Raw genomic sequence first — 11138 nt, 5'->3', positions numbered from 1 at the left:
CTTCAGTCTACTGCCAAGAGTAATTTAGGCCATAGTTACTCTAGTAAGCAACTGCACCAGTTTACACCAGTTTATTTTTTTTTTTTTTTTTTTTGGTCTAATTCATTATTGAAACCTTGAACTGAATGGTAAATAAAGCCAGATTTACTGCATTTACTGAAATCGCTGCACTTCTGATGTAATAGTTTGGGCTTGAATATGGAATTTTCTGCTCAGGAAAGACTGAAGTTTAGTTAGTCTTGTAAATGTCAAAAGCTGGCAAAGAAATTCTATCTGAATGGGAGCATTAAATAGCCATACTTTCAGTCCAGATGTGCCATGATTTGTTTTACACTGAAAGGAGAGGCTGAAAACCAAGGAGATCATGAGGAGACATCTCCCACTAATAGCACATATAAGATCCTACCATCCTGGACAATGTACTCACCTGTGGCAGCAGGTCCTTTGTCCCTGACACCAAGGTTTCCCTTCAAGAATTTTTTTTTTGTCTCATCCTCAATAAAACTTAAAAAGACAATAGAAAGCCCAGCATGAACTCAGATTACAGGAAATGAATGTTCAGAGAAAGTGCTGAACCACAGTTATTTTCCACGGCACAGCTCTGCTCCCTTCAGTGGCAGGAGTGAAGTGCCTGCTTTGTCCTTCTGGCTGCTCTGGTGTCCTGTCATAGAATCACAGAACCACAGAATATGCTGTGTTGGAGGAGACCCACAAGGATCCTTGAGTCCAGCTCCTGACCCTGCATCCCCAAGAATCCCCATGTGCCCAAAAGCATGGTCCAAATGCTTCTTGAACTCTTTCAGACTGGTGCTGGGACCACTTCCCTGGGGCACTGGAACAGGCTTGTTCCAGTGTCCAACCACCCTCTGGGGGAAGAACCTTCTCTTGAAACCCAACCTAAACCTTTCCTGACACAACTTCGGGCCATTTCCCGGTCCCCACAGAGCACAGATCAGTGCCTGCCCCTCCTGTTCTCCTCATGAGGAAGCTGCAGAGCTGCTCTGAGGCCTCCCCTCACTCTCCTCCATCTCAACTGACCCAGCGCCCTCAGCTGCTCCTCATGGAGCTTCCCCTCAAGGCCCTGCACCATCCCCATGGCCTCCTCTGCACTCTCTGACAGTTTAATGCCTCTTTAACCCTGTGGTGCCCAGAACTGTACCAATATTCCAGGTGAGGCCTCCCTGGCCCAGCGCAGAGCAGGACAATCCCTGCCTGGCCCGGCCGGCCATGCTGGGCCTGGTGTCCCCAGGACAGGGATGTCCCTGCTGGCTCCAGGGCACTGCCACTGACCAGGACCCCTGTCCCTTTCCCTGGCACTGCTTCCCAGCTTCTCATTCCCCAGTCTGTCTGTGCATCCAGGCTTGCACCATCCCAGGGGCACCATCCCAAACTTCCCCTTGTTGAACTGCACTTGGGTTGCCTTTACTCAGTCCCCACCTGAGTAATCCTGACCTGTCCCTGCAGGCCTTCCCTCCCACACTCTGGGCTGTGCTTTCAAGCTCATCCTTTCACTAGCAATGGGCAATGTGGAGCATGACTCTGATAACAACTGTGAGCCTCCTGGGCCTGATCCAGGCCTGACATGTTTGATTCATGGCGCTTCCTGGGCTCAGGAGGATTAAGCAGGCATTTTCCTCATAGCCTCAAGAAGAAGGTGTGTGCCTGGCACAGCTGATGCAGTATTGCATAGGATGTGTCAGCTACTGACAGATAAAACTGCTCCTTGGGGCTCTGAAGAGCTGTGGAGAAATCGCAACAGTTTAGCCGCATTTCTGTCCGCCAAAGTTGACACCAGTGGGTCACACTATTAGGAAGATGCAAAACAAGTCTTAAATATGCAATGTTATCCACCTCAGATTCAGTTCAAACTGTGGTAAGCACTAAAGAGCAGGCTCAGGAACTCCTTAGCCAGATGTTGTGGTAGAAAAGAAAAGGGAAGCCAGCAGTGATCCAAATATATGTCTTAAAGTACTTCTGGCTCTAGAGGATAAATCTTGAGTTGTTTATATATCCTGGTAAGGAAGAATGGGAGTCAGCCATATCATTACAAGGTCACAGAACAGCCTTTGACATTTACACCAAGTGAGGTGAGCACTTCCTCAGGAATCAGCTGGGAAATAGTTGAAGCAGCCTCACATATGTTAGCACTGTGTATTTAGTTTTATCAAAGCCTGCCTCAATCCCAAATATAGCCCCAAAGTCAGAATAATTTGTATACAATACCCAGTTTTTCACATCCAGCATTGTGATGACTTAAAGTTGGGCAACTTACCAAATTTATAGGCTATTTTATATATTATATATTTCAATCCTTATACAATATTCTAATTATAGACATTAATAACACAACCCCCCCTCACTGAGCATATTTGTTAATTTCAGCTTCAATTTTACATTGTCTGATTATTATGGGTATATCTAGCACCCCTCATATCTTGCAGATGTGAATATAATGAGAAGAAGAAACACATTAATTAAATGACAGCATGAGATGAAGTAGATAAACGGATCACAAACGGATCCATTTCACATTGGAAATTTTTTCATCTTGTTTTCCAAGTTACCATGAATGTCAAAAGATCTGTTTTATTTATAACTTTTTAAAAGTAGGAAAAATCAAATTCTCGGGCATACAAAATAACTCAAAGTAGCTGCCTGAATATTACTAATAATGAGGTTATCAAAAGTTTAATACTTATAGGGAAATCATAGTAAACACTTCAAGTACTGCAGTATTTCTGCCCATTACTTGTAATACACAGATTTAATTCCATTTTTAGTGGGAGGGGAGGAGAAAAAACACTTCACTTACTAAACACTTCATTACAGTTTTTAAAACCTCACATGCAGAAATCAAATCAATGTTCGTACAAGTACTCACAAAAAATCACAGTTATTCTCCTGCTTACATTGTGGAGCTACCTGGTTTTGGAACATCAATAGGTTATCAATACAGTGTGAGAAAAAGTCCATTTTTTCGATCCTCCTTCCAGAGCATTCTTCTCTCCCAAACTGGCTTTGACCAGTTTGGCTTTATTTTTATGACAGATCTTCTGTAAAATCTTCTGAAAACTGTATAATCAAACAAAGTCATCTAACGGTGGGGGAGCTGAGACTCTCCTGCTGCTGGGTCAGTCCATCAGCAGAAACCCCAGGGATAAATGAACACTTCACGTTCAAGTCATGACCATCCCATCTGAGCCACGTCAAATGTCTCATTATGGCTGATCCCACAGAATGCTTTTCATCCACCCCACACACCTTCCAGGCAAAATTATTACAGTAGAAATTGTTCAGCTTGGAGTTAATTTTATACTGTGCTTCAGCACGGCTGAATGAGATATGATAAATAAGGGTGATGCTTCAAAAGAGGGTCAGGGGAAAAACAAGCTGTACTCTGAACTGAATAGCTCTTGGTATGTTAGACAAGAACAATTTCCACAGATGATGAGCTTTTTTGCCCTGTATGATTTTTACTGGCTTACTGAAAGATGCAGATGAATAGCCTGAAGTGGTCTCTGCTGCATCTGGAACAAGTCCACTAAATAAAGACAAAATAGAAATAGCTGCTTTTAAAATTTTTTTGGGTTTTTTCATATTACAATAAATTGAGCATTGCAATGAAGCATCAAAGGCAGCTCTATGTTCCTGCAGGCTTAGGTCAGCTACGAGCAAACTGGTTCACTTTTTCTGGGTTAGGGTCTCCCATTGAATGTCTGCAGTTGCTCCCTGCCACTTCACCCCTCTGTGATGTTCACTGTGTGCAGAACGCAGAGTCAGTATTTGCCTCTGCCTCTGTTTTTATCATTCCTCCATGCACATGCCAGATGAGGTTTTTGGTTTCTTTCCCAAAGTATTTTTCTTTTTGATTCATGCTGCTTCTGATACATTCTGACTTAAGTTGGCAGTTTGTACTGTGTGTCACTCTCTGGTAGATCTATGAACCTGTCTGCAGTTTATTTATATACAGCTAGTAAAAACAAACAATGAAGTAATTGTTTCTTTACATTTATCAAGGTGCAAAAGAGCTTGCTTGATCTGGTATTGAAAGATGGAAGAAAGGGGTTTTTGTCCGGACAATAGCGCTCAACTTCTTCCAAGTTACACAAAACCCTAGTTTTAATTATCAAGCATCCAATGTTGCAAGCCATCAGTTTGTACTGTCCTTGGATTCTTCATCGGGCGCAGAGTCAAATTTTGGTTTTTTTGTGCACAGTTCAAAGGAACAGATGTGGGGACAAAAAGAACAGAGTGTCAGTGATCACACCTCTACGATAACCCCAACAGAAAACTCACCATACAAAAGCCCTCCATGATAAACATTTTGGCACTACTAAGAGCAACTCTTGACCATTTTTGAGAAGGCAGACGATCCTATTTGAAAGAAAAGTGGGGCTTTCATAGGTTTCCTCTTAGGCTTTGCACACACTATGACTTTTGGCTTTGTAATGCCCAGCATGTCCAGCTCTGAATCTACAGAGACAGGGTTTCAGCTGGCAGGAGGTACATTTTGTCTGCTAACCACTCTGTGAAAATTCCCTTATGTTCTCTTATGTCCACACCCCCCCTCTCTGATGGGATTGCAATCTCTAAAAACATATTTTGCATTCAATGTGGCAGAGCCTGAAGCTTCGGACACTCAGACTCAGCTGCACAGGACTGACCTTAGGTGAACTTATTCTACCCATAACGTACCAGTAAAAATCCAGATGTGGGCCTGGGAGAAGCAAAGTCAAAGTACAGATCCTACATGCTTGTCTTGATTTTGAAAGCTATGAAATTGTTCTGGATCAATAAAAACAAAATAAGCTTAATTGAATTACATACATCAACAGCTCACAGGTCATGAACAAACAGCACTCTCTTAGCAACTTCTGCTTTGCAGTGTATTTGTTTGGCTATTCATCTTCCTGTATAATCATCCTACTGAGATGAGATTTTCTTTTCTGTGGAGGGCTTATAGATTGCAAAATAATTTTCCCAGAGAAATAATTACTTTTCTCAAGTAATGAGGCAGAAGGTGAGTCCTAACTGAGACAACTTTCATTGACCCTGTTCTTGAATTTGGGAAGGATTTGAGAAACAGGCACATCTTTCTTTTCCCATCCTATTCCAAATTGCTGAAAGAAAAATAACTGCTAAAAAAAAAAAAAAAAAAAAAAAAAGGAAAAGAATATAGGGAAAAGAAAAAAAAATGAGTTCTCTAAAAACTGAGGTATGTGGATCTAAACTAAACGCATACAATCTAAGCAGAGTAGATGAGTTGAAACCCTATATCTTGATAAATAAAACCAGGAAACCTGTCCAAAAGTCTCTAGTATACTCCGTATTTGAAATAGATATCAGACAGAGTGAGGAAAACAGTTTCATTATTACTTCTGGGTGGGTTTGCATTTCAGCAGCCACAATGATTTGTCACTAATCCTTGCTCTCAAAAAGCTGGCTCCTGAAATGAAAAGGTGTGTAGGCAACACTCATCAAACCAGGACATGGGAGACTGTCCTGTTGTGCTGTGGAAAAGGTCAGTTCTGCCATGGGTTGCTACATAATACCTTGGCATTTCATAGCTTTAATGTTGTTGGAGACAAAATGGTCTAAACACATCAGGCAGAGTATAGGGAGAAGCGATGAACTATATTTGTATGAGGAATATAGTTAGGTATTCAGGTAATTTGAAAGAATTTACCAAATAGCTTTATAAAGGGGAAGTGAACTGTACATCAGTATCCTTCCAGTATTAAGAAAATAACTATTCTTGCATGCACAAGGAGTCATTGAGATTGGTTGCAGAAAACGGCTTTTTATTCTGGTCCTGTATTTCTCTCTGATTTTTTTTTCTTTCTTTTTTTTTTTGTCAGGAGGGAGTTTGGAACAGGTAATAACTAAAAAGAGGATTTGAAGGGGGCTTTAAATAAAAGGAAATATATAATTTTCCTATTTTCCTATCTTCCATTACTCAATCATCAAAATATTCTTCCCATACTTCTCCACAAAAAGAAAGGAAAATTAGGTTACCTGCAATCAGCTCTCTGGTTTCGTAATTTGAAAATGTGCAGATGAAAATTTCAAAGAGAAAATCCCCCTACTATTTAAAGTGGCCCATGTGAAAGAAACCCCCCAGAAATTAACCTCTGTGAGGGCAGACTTCAGGCAGCTGATCTGCTTCCAGTGTGATTGCAAGAAAATGCACTTAGAATGACTGGACAGTGTTGCTGTGAAGAAAAAAAGAGCCAAACATAAAGCCAGCAGTGTGCCCTTGTGGCGAAGGAAGCCAAGCACATCCTGGGCTCTCCTGCAGGTCCAGGGAGAATTCTCTGCTCTGCACTGGGGAGAGCAAATCTGGTGAGCTGAGTGACCTGATGTGTTTATCAACACCCTCTGCTAATGCTGACCCTAATGTGCAGACAGAAAAAAAAAATCTTGTATTCACCTTTAATGTTGATGCACCCTTTTAATGTTAGCATAACCACACTTCCCAGACACCTCCTAAGAGAAGCAGCAACAAGGACTTTTTACTCTGAGAGTCACATGGGCTATGGCCACTGCTACGTGAGGGTTTTTGTGCAGTTTATACCATTTAAGTGTGAGCTCTGTATCATCGATGTCAGTCCCAAGTGCCTGACAAGGAGCCTAGCAAGGACTGCTAAATCATGTGCTGAGACAAAACATGGGCTACTAGAAATCTTGTTACTCCACATTTTAGTTGTAAATAATTATTTCCTAAACATATTGGACACTTCCTGGTCTTGATATACTGCTGTAGATGGCATTTCTGCTTTATCCTTTTCTTTCAGGCAAGAAGTTTCTCCATCTGTGTTGATCTTGAGGATATATTTAGCAAATTGTGGTTCTGTTTATTATTTGTGTGCCTGCTGCTGTGTAACCAGCAACACACACACCGATCACTGAAATTCCCCAGAACTTTATACTGTGCTCAACTCAAACCTTTCATTTTCATTAATCTGTACACAAGCATTATGCTACTTTAACAACACCCATTTTCTATATGGTCCAGAGAGAATCTCAGAAAAGCAGAGAGCATTGCATCATATGGTAAATTTACACTGTATTAAAATAATTGCCTGTGATATATGTAGGGCCAACACACCAGAGTACCTCAGGAAAATAAGCTGCATTTTTGTGCAAAACCCAATGGATGTGATTTCACATTAAAGGAAATTATTTTTCCATGTTTACAGTAAGAACTACAATGACTAAAAATAATAATCCTGACCAGGTAGCCTGTAAACTACAGGGGAAAAGAAAAATGAAATGAAAATCACAGCTCCTCAACAGATATCACAGCTCCTCAACAGATTTATAGCTCTGATTTTATATTTTGTTACCTGAGCCACTGCAGTATAGCCTCTTGCTTGATAACATCTGATAATGACCCTTCCTGGGAGAGGAAAAGCTTTGGCAACAGGCAGACAGAACTTGGAACCCTAAACAGAAGGGGAAAAAAAAAGCAAACAAACAAAAAAAAAGAGGGAAAAAAAGTGCTAAGGCATAAAACTCTACCTAAGGCATAACACTCTGAGGTAGGAGGAGGAAAACAATTTCCTTGTGCCAATCATGTTTAAAAAAGAAAAGCAGCAACGTGCAGTGCACAGGTACATTGGATTTCTGGCACCAGGAAAGCCAGATGGGAAACAGAAGAGGAATCTCATTTTTATACAACTGCCCCATACACAGTAATGCTTTGTGGTCTCTCCTTTCTGTGGTTATGCAACTTTGCTGTTCACTGTAAAAGACAAAACACAGAAAATACTAGCAGGATTTTTTTTAAGAGGTGGTTAAACTTTGCACGAGTGAGATTTTTTTTTAAAATCTATTCAAATCTATTAGAAATAAAAATATACTGAAAACCTCAAATTGAGATTCTATAGAAAAAAGGATAATTTTCAAGTTGTAAAAGAATGTGTCCAAAGCAAGAATAAATAAAAGGAAGCAAAGCAAAAACCCCAGCCATCTCATTTGGTTGCAAAGCCTAATCAAAAATAGTGATAGAATACAGAAGTGGTGCTATCAATGGTAAATTTAATGCCTGCTTTATGAGAGTAAAGTAGCAGCCAAATATCATGAATAAAGATATGTTCTGCTATATCTGAAAGCTTGTGAAAGCATACTGTCACCATGGCAACTCTCTGGCATTTATAGGAACTGTTAGATCTTAACAACCAGTGATGTTGCTCCTAAAAAAAAAATTAAAAAAAAATTGACTGTACATGTATTAAGCACTTCAACATGGAAAATATTTCACATATTCTGCTTCAGAACTGATTGTAGCCTTCTTTGTCTCTGCTGCCTCAAGAAAGGCCTTTCACTCCTTGCTGCTCCTTCTAGACCATGAAGATGATGATGCAGATGTTTAAGGGCATGATGGGGATTGTTCACTCGTGTGCCAAGAGGGGAAAATAGAGAAATTGCTTTGGTGTCAGCTGCTCTTAGAGCAATGCCAGTAAAGAAGGGGAGCCCAGGCAGCTTCACATGTCAGCGCTGCAGAAATTTCGCCAAATCTGTCTATTAAAAGAATCCAAAACTCTGCAGCAGAACTCCAGAAGCACTTGAAAACAGGATGTGCAAGGTGGGAAACCAATAGTTTTATTTTAACACAGACTACATCAGTGTGAATAGAACATTTGCCATACGCACACACACATGACTAAGCATATTTAAATAAACAAGGCTAGGAAAAAAATTAGATTCCGTGTTGAAGAAAATTCAGGTCACTGCCTGTCTTGCTGTAGATCAAAAGTTCTTGTCTCCTTCCATGCAGTTTGTGGGGGTCTGTGGGCTGCTTCTCTGTGGTCATTGACACGAGCAAGTTTGTTGATTTTTGAGCCAAATTTAATATAAAGTCCTACCAAACAGTCTCCAGATCAGAGAAGAAGTTGCAATTCCTTAGCTAGACTCCTTGAAATTACCCCATGAGATCACAACTCGTGTGGGTAGGTCTAATTCCTCTGTGTGGGGCTCTAAATCTGCACAGTCCTTGTGTGCCCATCCCAGTGGGTTCCCAGGGCAGGCAGCCACACTTCAGGTACCTCCAGGCCTCCTTTGGGGGCTGAATGTGGTAAAAGATCATTAATTTATGCTTCGTGGGACACTTTGTCAAAATTAGGCATTACACATTGTCTCAAAGTTCACAGCAGAAAAATTCACTAAAAAACCCCCACATAAGACAAATAAGTTCACCAAAAAATAAATAACAAACAAGACAAGTTTTTAATTAATATGTCCTTTAATTCAGAAAAAATCCTCTTTTTGGAAGTATTATTTAAGTCCATTCAACCTCACAAACCCCATCTCTGGTTTCTGGAGAAGTTTGCCTTGCTGACAGCTGCATCAGTCGACTGATGAGTTATTTTTCTCTCCCATCAGCTGTTAATGATGGATCCTTCCTTTATCAAAGAACTCAGATCCTGCCAGTTGTGTGGCAAAGGGTGGGTGCCCTTCCCTGAAGGTCCAACACATACCCATCAGTAATCCCTGCGTGGTTCTGGCAGGGGGATGTGGATTTCTGTCTGCCATTCCTGACACGTGAGCTGTTCTGGAGTCAGCTCGTGCCCAAACACGTTGCACCCAGACCTCTCGCTGTGTGCGAGACAGAGAAGCATCAAATTGCTCTCTCTGCAGGAGAGAAATACGGAACCACCGGTCAAGGTCCTTGTGAGGATACCAGAGAACAAGACAATGCCACAAATCTATGAAAAAACTGAAAAGCAGAGGAGGATGTCACCATAAATCCACCAAGAAAGGAGATAAAGCAGGAAGAAGCAGCTGATAAGAACATACAAGATTGAACTTTTGTGCTAACCTGTAGCCATTGGCACAGCCAAGCTCACACCCATTGGCTGCAGATGCTCCTTAGTCACATAATCCCCTTCCACACAGAGCATGAGGGCTAAAATCAGTGCTATTTAAATGAAGGTGAGGAAATATTTAGCCGATGAATGTCATTTAATATTGTTCTCTGCAGGGGAGATGTTGATCAGTCACTGTTTGAAGGGTGTAAAAGTGGGGAGCTGGCATGCAGAGAGGGGGCTGCTCTGTGGATTTACCCCAGCAGCCATCTCTGTGCAGGGAGTAAACAAATATTTCTTCTTCATCTATGTATTATCTATCTATCTATCTATCTATCTATCTATCTATCTATCTATCTATCTACTTACCTTCCTGCACTCTGGGTACAGCCCATTTTTGGGACAGCACTGACTGCAGCACAGAAGCAGCATCAGGGCTGTTCCCACACACACCCCCCAGACGTCACTGAGAACAGAATCCCCTCTCAGCTCCCTGCTGTCAGCCCAGCACTTTCATTTAAAGGTCATGGCTGAGATATCAAACTCTCAAAATCCTCGCTGGAGTAAAAGAGCTTTGCTCCCTGGTGTCTTCCAATAAAGAGTTTTAGCCTGTCCTTATTTGGCCTTATCTCTCCAGGGTGAGAGTAACCCTTTCATTTGAACTCCTTGTACTGACACAGAGGAGACTAACATAAATGTGGTATTTATAAAACAAATAAATAAAAATATAACACACATTCCTTCCAATTCTGCAGCATGTTTGCTTTAATTACATCAAGGAATTTTAATTCCAAAAGAAATTTTTAAAGGTTGCACAGGATTTTCTGCAGTAATGGATAGAATAAACAAAAGCCCCTAGCAGAGTGATGCAGAGCTGCCTGAGCACAGCTGCATTAGCACAAAAGCCCTCCCTTTCCAATCTTATTAATATTTCAGTCTTTCCAGAGCAAATACATATCCTTGTGAGATGCAGTGATGTGCCAGAGACTCCTCTGAGGGCTGGAATAATGATCTTTCCATTCAAAGTCTGGTCTGGTTTCTCAAGAGGAGGAAAAAGAAAGTGAAGTGTCACAGGACTGAATCACCATCATGTTTTCAGAAAGCTTCTGCTAGACTTTGGAAGTGTGATGGAAAATTTCTCTGCTGCAGTGGGAGAACTGGTGTGAATTTCCTATCTTTGCTACAGTCAATTTAGCAATATCCACAGATATGCTGGCTTGAAGTGACTGCCCAGCGGTATTAAATTACCCTTAATAGACTGCCTTATCCCAGTGGTTTACAAAAATATCTCCTTAGGATGCTTCCAAACATACCAGAGATGCTGGCCAGCCA

General features: G+C 41.2%; 1 long non-coding RNA gene across 1 annotated transcript; it reads right to left on the bottom strand.

The window, feature by feature from the left end:
• Window positions 1–8581: 8581 nt before the first annotated feature.
• Window positions 8582–10524, bottom strand: LOC141727095 (uncharacterized). The gene is made up of 3 exons (XR_012578138.1): window positions 10176–10524; window positions 9821–9919; window positions 8582–9718 (listed from the first exon to the last, which is right to left on the bottom strand). It is a non-coding gene; the product is annotated as an uncharacterized LOC141727095 (long non-coding RNA).
• Window positions 10525–11138: the final 614 nt, after the last annotated feature.

This window comes from Zonotrichia albicollis, chromosome Z (assembly GCF_047830755.1).
Source record: "Zonotrichia albicollis isolate bZonAlb1 chromosome Z, bZonAlb1.hap1, whole genome shotgun sequence".
NCBI lineage: Eukaryota > Metazoa > Chordata > Aves > Passeriformes > Passerellidae > Zonotrichia > Zonotrichia albicollis.
This window is presented reverse-complemented; position numbering and strand designations above follow the sequence as displayed.